The sequence below is a fragment of the Aquarana catesbeiana genome, linkage group LG01 (genome assembly GCF_042186555.1).
Source record: "Aquarana catesbeiana isolate 2022-GZ linkage group LG01, ASM4218655v1, whole genome shotgun sequence".
Lineage (NCBI taxonomy): Eukaryota > Metazoa > Chordata > Amphibia > Anura > Ranidae > Aquarana > Aquarana catesbeiana.
Window position 1 is genome coordinate 134874277 of NC_133324.1, and position 13926 is coordinate 134888202.

The window sequence follows — 13926 nt, forward strand, 5'->3', positions numbered from 1 at the left end:
GCACACTCACTGAAGCAATGGCACATACGTTTGTGTCAGTTTGTGTCAGTGCGCATGTGCCGATGACGTCGGGACATGCAAATACAGGGGATAGCTCCTAAACCGTGCAGGTTTAGGAGATATCCTGGGTAGCTACGGGTAAGCCTTATAATAGGCTTATCTGTAGCACAAAGTTGTCTGTAAGGGTTTGCAACTCATTTAAGGCTTTAGAACAACTTTAAATTTACTTTTAGGGATAATGGTAAACAGGATAAATAAGGTGACTCTCCCTAACAAGGGTACAGACCTGAGTAATTCTTCTCCACTCTATCCAAAACAAACAAAAAATACAAAAATTTCTTTTAGATATACTTTTATAGATGATTCCTGTTGATCTTGGATTCATACCTGTATTTATGTATTGCTTCGGGCAGGTTGTCCTGCATTGACATGCACACTGCAATACACTCCCATGCCTCACACAGATGTAAACTTGAACTATAAAAACAAAGGCTGCACTTTACAATATCTTTTTACAATATCAGAATTTTTTTTTTTTCATATGCAAGGTATTTTGACGTGACGGCCTGCAAATCACCTAGCAAGCCTGCTGAGCGTTCAACGTCAACAATGGAAACACTGCTAGAGACATGAGAAGGGAAATACACAAAGGTTACAGAGAACAATAACCAGATGGGAACATATTTCAAAAACAGGGCTCCTGCATCAGTACACAAAAACAGAGCAATAAAATATGGAGTTGAGAAGCGGCCAACCTGTGCAGGAGATTTAAACAAACCGTACAGGGTAAGTGGCGGCCTGCACAGTTTCATAAACAGACATATCCTATGTTTCAATGCCAGGAAAATGCCTGCACTTGTATCTGTCCTCTACCTGACTTCAGAAAACCCTGGCCGGGCAGGCTTTGTGGACCTGAGTGAAATATTAATGTTAAAACATCTCAAAGGTTATTATCTTGCAACACATGAACTGTAGAAAGTTATTCAATTCAGGATTTTGTATAAACAGGTTTTGAGCTTGTTCACACCATGTCCCTGAAGTTGTGTTGATCTGCAGAGATCAACGTAGGCTCAACATAAAAGCTCATAAAAAAAACAAAAACAAAACTCATGCCCTGGAATTTATAAACACTGATTTTGAGGAAGTGTCTCTCATGCGTTCTAAAAGTGACGCAACTAGCGCCAAATCTATGTACCCGTCTAGAACTTGCACTTGAATTTGGTGCATGCTGCACCACTTTTAGAACGCAGGCAAGACACTTTTTCCAAATCTGTCTCTGTACACCAAAGGAAAGTTAGTCTTAATTAGCTCCACTTTCATAAGATATGAACTGTCTGTATTTTATTTTGAATTTGGTGCAGGTGGTGTGTCCCACTGGAGCAAATTAGAACTACCTGAATCCGGCGCACGTGTTGCTGTCAGAAACAAACCTGTCGCAGATGTTTTTTTAATTGAGCGCAACATATTAAAAAGACGTTTTTGAATCACCAAAAAAAGAAATATATAAATAAATATTGTATTCGCCAAGATGGCTGCAGCACTGATCCCAGCTGCAGCTGTCCCCTGCCACCTCTAAGACCAAGAAGTGAGCAATCAAACACCTCTGATCGCTCAACTCTCGGTCCTAAGCCTGCAGAGAGCTGGTGACTGTGAGCCACTGGCTTTCTGCTCGGCCCCTACATCGCTCATTGGAGCGCTGGGTTGTGGAGAGGGCAGGAGCTGCTGGCTCGGGCTCTCAGCGGCTCGCGTCAGCTGCCATGCCAGGCTTCTGGCCAGATCCCGACCATATGGTCAGGATCTTTTCAGAGCCTGGACTGGGTGTCTGATGTCACCCGACAGTGAGCTTTAGCCTGCTATCGGCTGAAAATGTGTAACAGGTATGCAGAACTGACTGCACTCCTGTGACTCACAGGAGAAGAATAGCCAAAAAAACTTTAGCCTAACCTCTCCTTTAACAAGAGTAATTAATGCCAGAAAAGTGGCACAGCCATTTTATTGAAACCTCTGGTGTATTCTGCATAAAAACAGAGCATATAGTGCCTTGAAAAAGTATTCATACTGTGACAGACCTAGCCGGGAGAGAGACTTTTGGAGGGGACTGAATGCTAGACTCTTGCCGATCGATCGTGGGCCCTGGCATTTGGGGGAACGGTGCTCTTTGTGAGCTGTATGCCTGGGGACCCTTGAGGTGGTATTACTGTGGATTCGGGTCCTGGTCCCCCAGGACACACAGACTCTGGGGACCCTGGGGTTGGTGTTACTTTGGATTCAGCTCCATGTCCCCCCAAGACACAAGACTCTGGGAACCCTTTATATGCCATATTAGAATAGTGACTGATTCATACCGTTGGGACTCCTACTGTTAAATGCTAATGTCATCAATTCCAGCTACCTGTCTGTTGTCTTCTAGAATGCGTATTGTAAATAAGTCTCTAGTAAGGGATCTAAGAGTCATTAGATCCCCATTGTTGTTTGTGTTAATTAACTCTGCTATTGTGATAATGTTGATTGGGTTTTCTGAGCTACAAGATGGCCAGTCTGGCCTAAAGGTCATGTCTGAGTCATCTAGGCTGTCTAAAGGGATTAGTTAATTAGCTCATGTTAATTAGGTTAATTAGGTTACAGGTGTATTGTTATTGTATAAAAGAGACTGCAATACTGTCAATAAAGAGAGATCCCTTTTTGAACTTACATACAGCCTGCCTGGTGTTTGTTCTGAGCTATCACAGCTGGATTCGAACGGCACATAGCTGTAGTTCTAATCCCGGAGCATCGGATGACTGAACCAGACGTTGCGATCTGCATTCCGATTGTATAGCAGCAGAGGAGTGTCGGGAGAGTGGAACTGAGCGAGCAGGGGCTCGTTACACATACCCTTTGAAATTTTCCACATTTTGTTTTTGTTACAACCAAAAACATAAATGTATTTCGTTGGGATTTTATGTGATAGACCAACACAAAGTGGCACATAATTCTGAAGTGGAAGCAAAATGATAAATGGTTTTCAAAATTTTTTACAAATAAATATGTGAAAAGTGTGGCGTACATTTGTATTCAGCCCCCCTGAGTCAATATTTTGTAGAATCACCTTTTGCTGCAATTGCAGCTGCAAATCTTTTTGGGGATGTCTCTACCAGCTTTGCACATCTAGAGAGTGACATTTTTGCCCATTCTCCTTTGAGAAAATAGCTCAAGCTCGGTCAGACTGGATTGAGAGCATCTATGAACAGCAATTTTTAAAGGGGTTGTAAAGGTATAAATTTTTTCACCTTAATGCATTCTATGCATTAAGGTGAAAAAACTTTTGAAAATACCGCCACCCCCAGCCCCCCCGTTTTACTTACCTGACACCTCGAAACTCGGCCGCTCACTCCCGACCTCCATTCAGCCGATCAGCCTGGTCGCTGATTGGCTATAGTGGATGGATTGAAAGCAGCACAGCCATTGGCTCGTGCTGCTGTCAATCACAGCCAATGACGCGGCGAGAGAGCTCGCATTAAGGTGGTTAGTTATTGCGCGGAGGAGCTGAGACAGCCGCCGAGGGACCCCAGAAGACCAGGTTCGGGGCCACTCTGTGCAGAACGAGCTGCACAGTGAAGGTAAGTATAACATGTTTGTTATTTAAAAAAAAAAAAAAATTTACCTTTACAACCCCTTTAAGTCTTGCCACAGATTCTCAATTGGATTTAGGTCTGGACTTTGACTGGGCCATTCTAACACATGAATATGCTTTGATCTAAACCATTCCATAGTAGCTTTGCTGTATGTTTAGGGTCTTTGTCCTGCTGGAAGGTGAACCTCCGCCCCAGGCTCATGTCTTTTGCAGACTAACAGGTTTCCCATCAACTCTGATTAGCTTCCCTGTCCCTGCTGAAGAAAAGTATCCCCACAGGATAAAGCTGTCACCACCATGTTTCACGGTGGGGATGGTGCGTTTGGGGTGATGTGCAGTGTTAGTTTTCTGCCACACATAATGTTTTGCTTTAGGCCAAAAAGTTCAATTTAGGTCTTATCTGACCAGATCACCTTCCTTCCACATGTTTGCTGTGTCCCCCACATGGCTTCTCACAAACTGCAAACGGGACTTCTTATGGCTTTCTTTCAACAATGGCTTTCTTCTTGCCACTCTTCCATAAAGGCCAGATTTGTGGGGTGCTAATCATTTTCCTGTGAACAGATTCTCCCACCTGAGCTGTGGATGTTTGTAGCTCCTACAGAGTTACCATGGGCCTCTTGGCTGCTTCTTTGATTAATGTTCTCCTTGCCCGACTTGTCATTTTAGGTGGACGGCCATGTCTTGGTAGGTTTGCAATCGTACCATACCCTTTCCATTTTCAGATGATGGATTGAACAGTGCTCCTTTGTCGGGGCTGGTCTCAGTCCTTCCTTCTCTGAGCTGGCCGCTCACCTGTCGGCTAATTGCCAGCTCCCATCTCTCCACAGTTACTCAGCTGTTGATGATATCCTGCTTGTCAGTCCTGCCTACTTAAGCCGTCCAGTCCAGAGGAGCTCTGCCTTCGCCTTGGTCAACATCACAGAAACTATCCCCTGCGATCCTATTCAAGACTTGCTTTGCTGACATCCATTCTGGCTCCAGATCCTGCTTGCTGTTCCACTACATTGACCCTGACTTCTGGCTTGGTTGACTGTTCGTTCCTGTTACCAAACTTTGGCTATGTTTTGACTACGTTTGTCCTATTTACTTTTATTATTAAACAAGAGTGATTTAACTGTACTTTTGTCTCGGCCTGATTTCATGGTTTATGACAACCATGAGATGTTCAAAGCCATGAGATGTTCTAACCCTGCTTTAAACTTCTCCACAACATTATCCCTGACCTGTCTGGTATGTTCCTTGGCCTTCATGGTGATGTTTGTTCACTTATGGCCCCTACACATGATCCGAATATCATACAAAAACTGTCGTCCGAGGAAGAATCGTAAGTTTTTCGTATCGTGTGTACACTACTTTCGAGAGCCGATCACGACAGTTCATCCGATATTATTCGATCGGACATGCACGAAAATTTTCCTCATACGATACCAGATCGTAGGATGTTCGTTTAGTCAGAATAGTGGTCGTCCGAAAATACAATACAAATACATAACATATGACATCATTTCCGTTTTTTTTTTCTGTCGTATGAGAATTTTCGTGACTTTAGTTACCTATTCAATTTCTACTTGCGACTATTAAGCGAAAAAAGTCGTACGATCTGTCGTACGATATTCAGATCATGTGTACGGGCCATAAGGTTCTCTAACAAATCTCTGAAGGCTTCACAGAACAGCTGTATTTATACTGAGATTAAAAATTACACACAAGTTGACTCTATATACTAATTAGGTGACTTCTGAAGGCAATTGGTTCCATTAGATTTTAGTTAGGGGTAACAGAGTAAAGGGGGCTGAATACAAATGCACGCCACACTTACACAGATATTTATTTGTAAAAAATTTGGAAAACCATTTATCATTTTCCTTCCACTTGACAATTATTTGCAACTTTGTGTTGGTCCATCATATAAAATCCCAATAAAATACATTTATGTTTTTGGTTGTAACATGATAAAAAATTCATACCTTTTGTGGAAAATTTCAAAAGGTATGAATACTTCAAGGCATTGTACTTGCATTTTATGCAAACATTGGAATGTGCTGCAAGGCATAGAGTTGAGTAAAGCGTTATTTTGTGAAGTACACAATGTGTTACATTTTAAAGCAGAGTTCCAGTCGTTTTTTGTTTATTAAAAGTCAGCAGCTACAAAAGGTGTAGCAGATGACTTCTAACACATACTCACCTGTCCAACAATCCAGCGATATGGCTGCCCAAACCCTCAGTTCTCTCCCTCGCCTCTCCCCGGCATTACAAGTGTGGGCACCTGGCTGTGACAGCTTGTGGCCTCACAGTCGGGTGCGCACAGCGCATGCACGAGTGGCACTGCGCCTCCGCAATGGCCGGACAATCTTCTGGGACCTGTGACGTGTCGCAGAAGATGGGAGGGAGGTGGAAAGGAGAACTTCTGCTCGATACGCCTAGGTGGCCCAAGCGGAAGTGGAAGCAGGTACCTGTCAAAACTAGGTTCCTGGTCCCCCCCCAAAAAAAATAATGACATGCCAAATGTGGCATAGAAAGGGCTGAGCAGTGCTTAAATTTGAACTTCCACTTTTGGGTGGAACTCTGCTTTAACAATGCATTCCACCATCCATAACAACGCACACCACCATGCACGAGTCCAAATATTCACCTCAACATGTTAGATATACTGCAGCATAATGAGACAAAAAGTAAACTATTTAAAAAAAAAAAAAAAAAAAAAAAATAATATATATATATATATATATATATATATATATATATATATATATATATATAATTTTTTTTTTTTTTTTTAAGTTTTGGATAAAACAGGCAATTGTTTAATTCTATGCTTGGTTTGTACTCTAAATCTCCAAATGTAATTCTCCCTAATCCAAACGTGAACTTGCTAGTTTCATTATGAAGGGTGTCTTTTACATACGTCCATATGAAGCATCCACTAGAAGGACAGTGACAACAGAATTCTATATACTGCCTGGGAACTACTGTTATCGAATTGTCATCAAACTGATGCCTCATCATAAATCTCAGGTTTTTAGAAATTGTGCCCAATTCCAAAGCATTGTTTGGTTATAAAGGGAATATATAGTGGTTTTATACGCATTTATTTATGTTAAAGCAAAAAAAAAAAACCCCAAAATACCAATGCATTTTATCTTTTTGCCTTTTTCTATTTCACATATTTAGCCATTTCAGATGTGTTAAAAGAAACCTGTCTAACAAGCTCAATGGGAAGAATTTTTCAAAACTGGAGCAGCCAGAATCTGGAGCAGTTGTCCATGGTAACGAACTGGCTTTTGTCTTCAGCTTGTTCAGTTAGGCTTTGAAAACGAGAGATAGAAGCCAATTGGTTTCCAATGCTCCAGATTCTGTCTGCTCCAGTTTTGATAAATTCATCCTTTATAGGACAGGTCTAAAGTTGTATTTAGATTAACTAAGCCACAAAGCAATTAGTGTCTGCTGTGCTGATTCTTTAGCTAACCCATAGGCTGCTTTCACACTGAAGTAAAACCGTGGCAAAAACACACCAGTTTACAGTATAAAACAAACATTGCATGTACAGTGCATCTGGAAAGCATTCACAGAGATTCACTTTTTCCATATTTTGTTATGTTACAGCCTTATTCCAAAATGGATTAAATTCATTATTTTCCTCAAAATTATGCAAACAATATCCCATAATGACAACATGAAAGAAGTTTGTTTGAAATCTTTGCAAATTTATAAAAAAAAAAAAAAAAATGAAAAAAGTCACATGTACTTAAGTATTCACAGCACTTTGCTCAATACTTTGCTGAAGGACCTTTGGCAATTACAGCCTCAAGTCTTTTTGAGTATGATGCGACAAGCTCAGCAAAGCTGGCCCCCCTACAATCAGCACAAATAAGAACTCAAGTGTGTTTCTTTAGTGCTACGTTTGTGATGTTTTGTGCCGTAAAAAATTTACATTTGTGCTGCTTTTATTTTTAAGATATTAGCAATTGTTTTTTCCAGACCATGACATCACCTAGCCCCCCTACAACGCCCAAATGACATAAAACGGGTCTCGTTGGTTAGTGCTACGTTTGTGCTGTTTTGTGCTGCTAAAGTTACCGTTCTATCTTTTATCGTTTTCGCATTATTAATGATTTATTAAAGGTCAGTCAGCCCCCCTACAATGCCCAAATGACACAAAACTGGTCTCGTTGGTTAGTGCTACGTTTGTGCTGCTAAAATTTTTATTTGTGCTGTTGTGGTTTTTAAGTTATAACAGTTTTTTTTTTTTTTCAAACCCCACTCACTTTGCCCCCTCTACAATCAGCACAAATAAAAACTCAAGTGTGTTTCTTTAGTGCTACATTTGTGCTGTTTTGTGCTGCTAAAATTTCCATTCTATCTTTTATCGTTTTTGCGTTATTAATGATTTATTAAAGGTCACCAAAGGTCACTCAGCCCCCCTACAAACGCCCAAATGACACAAAACTGGTCTTGTTGGTTAGTGCTACGTTTGTGCTACTAAAATTTTTATTAGTGCTGTTATGGGTTTTAAGTTATAACAGTTTTTTTTTTTTTCAAACCTCACTCACTCCCTCCCTTACAATCAGCACAAATAAAAACTCAAGTGTGTTTCTTTAGTGCTACATTTGTGCTGTTTACATTTTTGTTCTATCTTTTTTTGTTTTTTTTCGTTATTAATAATTTATTAAAGGTCACCAAAGGTCACTGAGCCCCCCTACAACACCCAAAAGAAACGAAATTGGGCTGGTTGGTTAGTGCCTCATTTGTGCTGTTTTGTGCTGCTAACATTTTTATTTGTGCTGTTATGTTTTTTTTAAGTTATAAAAGCTTGTTTATATTTGATAACACCCCACCAATTTTGCACCCCATGTTATTAAATCTTAAAAACAAACATTTCTATTTTTTAGTGCTACCTTTGTGCTTTTTATGTCATAAAAATACAAATTTGTGCTGTTTTTATTTATAAGATAATAGCAATTTGTTTTTTCCAGACGATGACATCATCCCGCTCTCCTGCCATGTACCTGGTTAGTGAGCTCCTGGTTAGACAGCAGCCATGGGAGCACAGCGAGGTATGAGTGCCTGTGATCAGTCCAGTAGATTGCTTGGTGGCAGCAGTCAGCAGGTGGATGTGGCAGCAGAACCGGGTGGTGGCAGATGAGCTGGCACTAGCTGTGTGAAGTTGGCACCCCATGTTTGTAAAACCTAAATAAAAATATACTATTCGTTTGTGCCGCGTTTGTGCTGATTTGTGCCGCAAAAATTAGCGTTTTGTGCCGGTTCAGTTTGAGATATTAGATATTCAATTCAATGTAAGCCCCGCCCACTTTGCACCCCATGTTGTTGAATTTTAAAAACAAACACGCCATTCGTTTGTGCTGGTTTGTGCCGCAAAAATAAACTTTTGTGCCGCTTTGGTTTCTGAGATATTGTGCGTTATATGTTGCCAAACCACACTGACTTTACACCTCGTTATTAAATCTTACATACAGAACTTACAGAACCTATACTCAGCTTGGGTTTCCTTAATGTAATGCTCCTCCCCCTGTAACGAACACTGCACTTCATACTGTACCCTGGAAAAGGCATGACCATTGTAAAACAGATGTTCCTTTCTTAGCCAATAACTGCCAGACCAACCTCATACTCCATCCCACCCATACCATTAAATCCCATTAATGGATACCACACCATAAATGGAGTAAAAAATTGGCTGTAGGAGCCTCTTTATTAACAAATAAACTTAAATGAACATAAACCGTAAAAAACATTTATTAAACCAAAAACCCATCAGTCACTAATCGCGTTGGTCTTTGCAGGAACCCCAAACTATCGTATGTTCAAGAATGCACTGCGGTACCTTTTACTATACTAGGCCTCCAGCTGACATACTGGCTAACCCACTAACCGCAGAGCACTAACCAATTCCCAGAGGTGGGGGACTCGAGTCACATGACTTGACTCGAGTCAGACTCGAGTCACCTGTTTGAGGACTTGCGACTTGCTTGACAAAATTAAATAAAATGACTCGACTTGACTTTGACTTGTCACTAATGACTTGCGACTTGACTTTGACTTGGGCTATTTGACTTTCAATGACTTGCAATGACTTGGCACCACCAGTTCTGTGTCTTGGCCTAGGCAAAAGCCGCCCCCCCCCCACACACACAAAAGAAAGCTCCCCTGAGTCCCGGCTTCGGGGTAGATCAGTATTTTGACTTAATTTGTGACTTGACCAAAATAAATGACTTGACTTGCTTGACTTCTAGCAGGGACTCGACTTGACTTGCTTGCTTTTCGCCACAGTAACTTGGGACTTGCTTGTGACTTGAAGGTTAAGACTTGAGACTTGCTTGTGACTTGCACATGTGTGACTTACTCCCATCACTGCCAATTCCAGCTAAACCACGTTACCTGGAATACACCAGAGGGACCTATACCACCGATGGGTCCCGAATCCTTCCTTATCCGAGGTTTCTTCATTCACCAGCAAAGACCAACCTCCGCCAGACCGCCACAGCGCACAAGGGGAAGACCTTACCCTTGAGTGCCCCTCCACACCCTCAAAGCTCTCGGAATACCATCCTGCAACCCCAGAGCCCACAAATCAATTACCACCACATTGAGGTGTACCCCATCACCCCAAAGGTATCCCCAAGTATCCGTTTCCAGTTCCAAATGCCAGATAACCAGGCCCCCATTACTACAAATCTGCCTACCTCGCTGTTGGACCTTCCTGCGAGCCTTATTGAGCCGCTTCACCGACCTAGCCAAATGCCAAGTCGTCTGAGCAATGATGTCGGACCACACGACGAGCATATCTGTATCTGTATGTGTATGTCAGTATCCAGACAAGGCCCATCACACCACCTGAAAGAGAAGAAACAACACCACAAATAACACCAAACAAGCACTCAAACACAGGCTTACCAACACAGAACACTCACAAAATGACCTAAACCCCCCCCCCCCATCAGACAACAGATGAGGATGAACATATAGCTGGAATCTTTTTGATTCCTACCTACCAATACGCTTGGCCGCTTCGTCATCCAACCCACACGTGGCGGCTTCCGTGGCCGCCCCAATTCAGAATGAGTGCAAGATGAATTCTCTCTCCTCCAAACCCAAAGCCCTTAAACATTTATGGAAAATGGATATGAATTGAAATCTAGACAAGGGAGACTCATCTGCATGTAACGAAAAGGACCCAGCCAAATCCGGGCGCACTGTGAGAAACTCTCTGACAGCACCCACCGGACACAAGGGCAAAGCCGGCACAGCAAAAATCGGAAACCTTCTGCCCCTGCCAGCCTGATCCGTTTTGGACCATCGCAAAAGCAGGGATACCCTGTCCTCCCCAAAGGTGACCTCCCGATCCAACATACCCCCATGGACCCTCTTGGAAGGGCTGACTAATCCGAAAAGCTACAAAAATGCCAGAGAGAAGGCCGTTTTAAACAAAGAGACCTCGTAGGCTGAGGAACACAGGGAAACCAACTGGGCTCAAACATTTTGCAGAATATCAAAACAGGGTGCCTGGAATCTGCGCTTCTGAGACCTACGATACCCCTTTAGAGCCAAGAATCTTTTGTGAAATCACTACAGCCCTGCAATTTGAAGAAAAATGCTAATCCTGCCAATTTGCGCTCCACGACTGACAGCAACACCCCCTCCTCAAGGTTCCGTGAGACAAAGTAAAGGACCAGCAACCTCACCTTCGGGCCCTCTTGCTCCATCACAGCCTGCTGCAGCAAAGACAACCACTCTTGCCATAATTTATTATAGGCTGCCCACGTCATCTCACGTACTGACCATCTGATCCATCTGGAGACGACCCCAAGGCAATCCTACACAGCCATTCGGGACAAGGGACCCTGCGTTGCTCCACTGCCGGTGCCAACTGCTGGAACCTGCCCCACTGAAAGCGAGACAATGCGTCAGCTAAGCCGCTCTCAACTCCCGGGAGGTGAACAGCATAAAGAATAACATTTAACTGTAGACAATGTAACATTAGGTGCTGAAGAAGTCGGACCACTGGTGGCGAGGAGGTTGTTACATGGTTGATGACCTGTACCACCCCAAGATTGTCACCGTGAAAAAGCACTTTAAGGTCCTTCTTGGGCACGACCCCCAGGGGCGAGATCACCAAATCCGCTAAAGGCTGCCAGGGAAAAGGGCCACCCATGCCGCCCAATGCAAGTTCCTTCTGCCATTTCTCAGAAACCACTGCAGGATGTTGCAAGGCCGAACGCAAGTTCTGGGACACTGGTGGAACAGAGGCCAGGGAACAAGGTATGTGAAAGCCTTCGGAGAAACCCACCACTAACAACCAAGCATCCTCCCGATCCAGATATCTATCGAGGAAAGGCTGCATCCTTTCCACCCTCACTAACGTCATCCCTTTTGTTAGCAGACTCACCGGCACGGCCCTTCCCCTGTTTGAAGCAGCGGGACAAGGGATGCAAACCTCTGCAGCCGGAGCACTCGTGCTGGTAATGGCAAGCCCCCCCAAACTTGCAGAAGCCCTCATTATGCTGCCAGCAGACTCCCCTTTTCTTTGCGGCCGGTTGTCCGGGGGTAGATGCGCCACCGGCCCCCCCTGGAAAAAACTGATTAGGGGGGGCCGGTGGCACCGAGGTCATAAGTCACATTCGCAAACTAATGTCCTTGTGGTCCCACCTCAGGGACGGGCAGATAGATCTCTGCTGCCGGAACTGCTCATCATACCTCAACCATGAGGATTCCCCGTAGACCCTGTAGGCCTCCCTGATGACATCAAGATAACAGAAGAGCGCCGAACAGTGTTCCGGATTCTTCTCCCCAATTACACTTGCCATAATGGCAAAAGCCTGCATCCAATTAGGGAAAGTCAGTGGGATAAGCCTGTACAGCCGTTTTTTCTTCATCCTTTTTGCTCTCCTCTGGCTTGACCCTATCCAGATAAAATTTGTCCAGGGGTAGCAGAGAGAATATCGTCACATACTCGCCCTTCCAATTTTTTTTCGCGGAATTCTGGCTTCAGGTGCGCACCCAGAGGCCCCTCGAAACAAACGTAGACCTCACATTTCGCAGAGTCGGCCAATCTGACTGAATCCTGTTTGGTAACAGCCTCCCCCGACGACTCAGCCTTGTCCCTCAACGCCAACTTGTGCCCCGCCGCAGACTGGCATGGCTCCACGATTGCCACTGTGGCGGGCAACACCGTCGCAGGGGGATCAACCCTGGACACAGAAGCCAGCCTCATCGCCTCTGACCCAACCACCGGCGGGATCCACGCTGACGACGGCATGGCTTGGGCACTCGTTTCTGGTTCAAATAGCTGGACCAGCTCCCTCAAACCCAAAAGGAACCCCTGCAACCCCTCATTTGACCTAGATGTGGCGTGACCACGGCCCGCACTAGAAGGTGCAGAAAGCTTGGGCAAATCAGACCGCAGAGCCGCCAACTCCGTGCGGGAGAGGGCCCTCCCCCCTAGACACACATTATCATCAACAGCAGAAAACACAGACATGTTAGAAGAAGTAGTAGACTTACCAGGCTGCCTAGGAAGGATCCCATCAGCTGCAGGTCCCGACTCCATTGATTCAGGGCGTCCATGCGACTCCTCCCCCTCTGAAGCGGACAACTTGCCCTCCGATCTCTCATCTATCTCCACGTCTCCTCTCTCCACCAGCACCCCAGGAGAAGTGGCCCTGGATGCCGAGGATCCGTGCAGCTGCTGGCCCCGCCTGCTTGCGCGGCTCCATCCACCGATTTCTGGGTCACCTTACCGGAGTGCCCAGAGCCCTGGGTGCTCACCGCTGGTCTCATACCGCCGCTCCTCCGCACCTCCTACATCACCTGGTGCTGGCTGGTCCCGGGTGAGCCACCGGCCACGGAGGTAAAGGGCCTGCACGCCGTAGCAGCACGATTCCCCTGCTGAGGCTCTGCCCCTGTTGACTCATCACCGGGGGAGGAGCCCACATGTTCCTGATCCTGATGCCGGGCAGGCCGGGGAGAGACACAGACACCCCCGGAAGCCCTGCCCCCCGACGAAGAAGGGGATCCCTTCCAGGAGCACCACCCGCGGGTACAGCCGATCGCTTTGCAGGTAGTCCTGAAGGGGCCCGCATGGGACTCCCAATGTGGCACCGAGCTCTGGGGGAGGAGACCGGAGAGAAGCGCTCCAGGGGCCGAGACCTCCAAGCTCGTACGGACTCCTGCCCCCATCCCTGACCCAGAGGCTCGATCTCGCAGGACAGATGAGAGCTGCTCCTGCAGCCACTCCGCTCCTCTGGACGCTGCCTCCGCCCTGAGCTGGGAAAGCAGCCTGTCCACGTCTGGCA

The 13926-nt window shown here is 45.0% G+C and overlaps 1 protein-coding gene and 1 long non-coding RNA gene across 3 annotated transcripts in view; one reads left to right on the top strand and one right to left on the bottom strand.

Moving 5' to 3' along the window:
* The window catches only part of LOC141134562 (uncharacterized), a 30055-nt gene extending 27389 nt beyond the window's left edge, over nucleotides 1–2666 (top strand). Inside the window, exon 3 of the long non-coding RNA XR_012243207.1 lies at nucleotides 549–2666. This is a non-coding gene — a long non-coding RNA (uncharacterized lncRNA). The remainder of the gene's footprint in view (nucleotides 1–548) is intronic.
* The window catches only part of POLK (DNA polymerase kappa), a 160769-nt gene that overhangs the window by 122414 nt on the left and 24429 nt on the right, over nucleotides 1–13926 (bottom strand). The gene's annotated exons all lie outside the window — the stretch shown is intronic.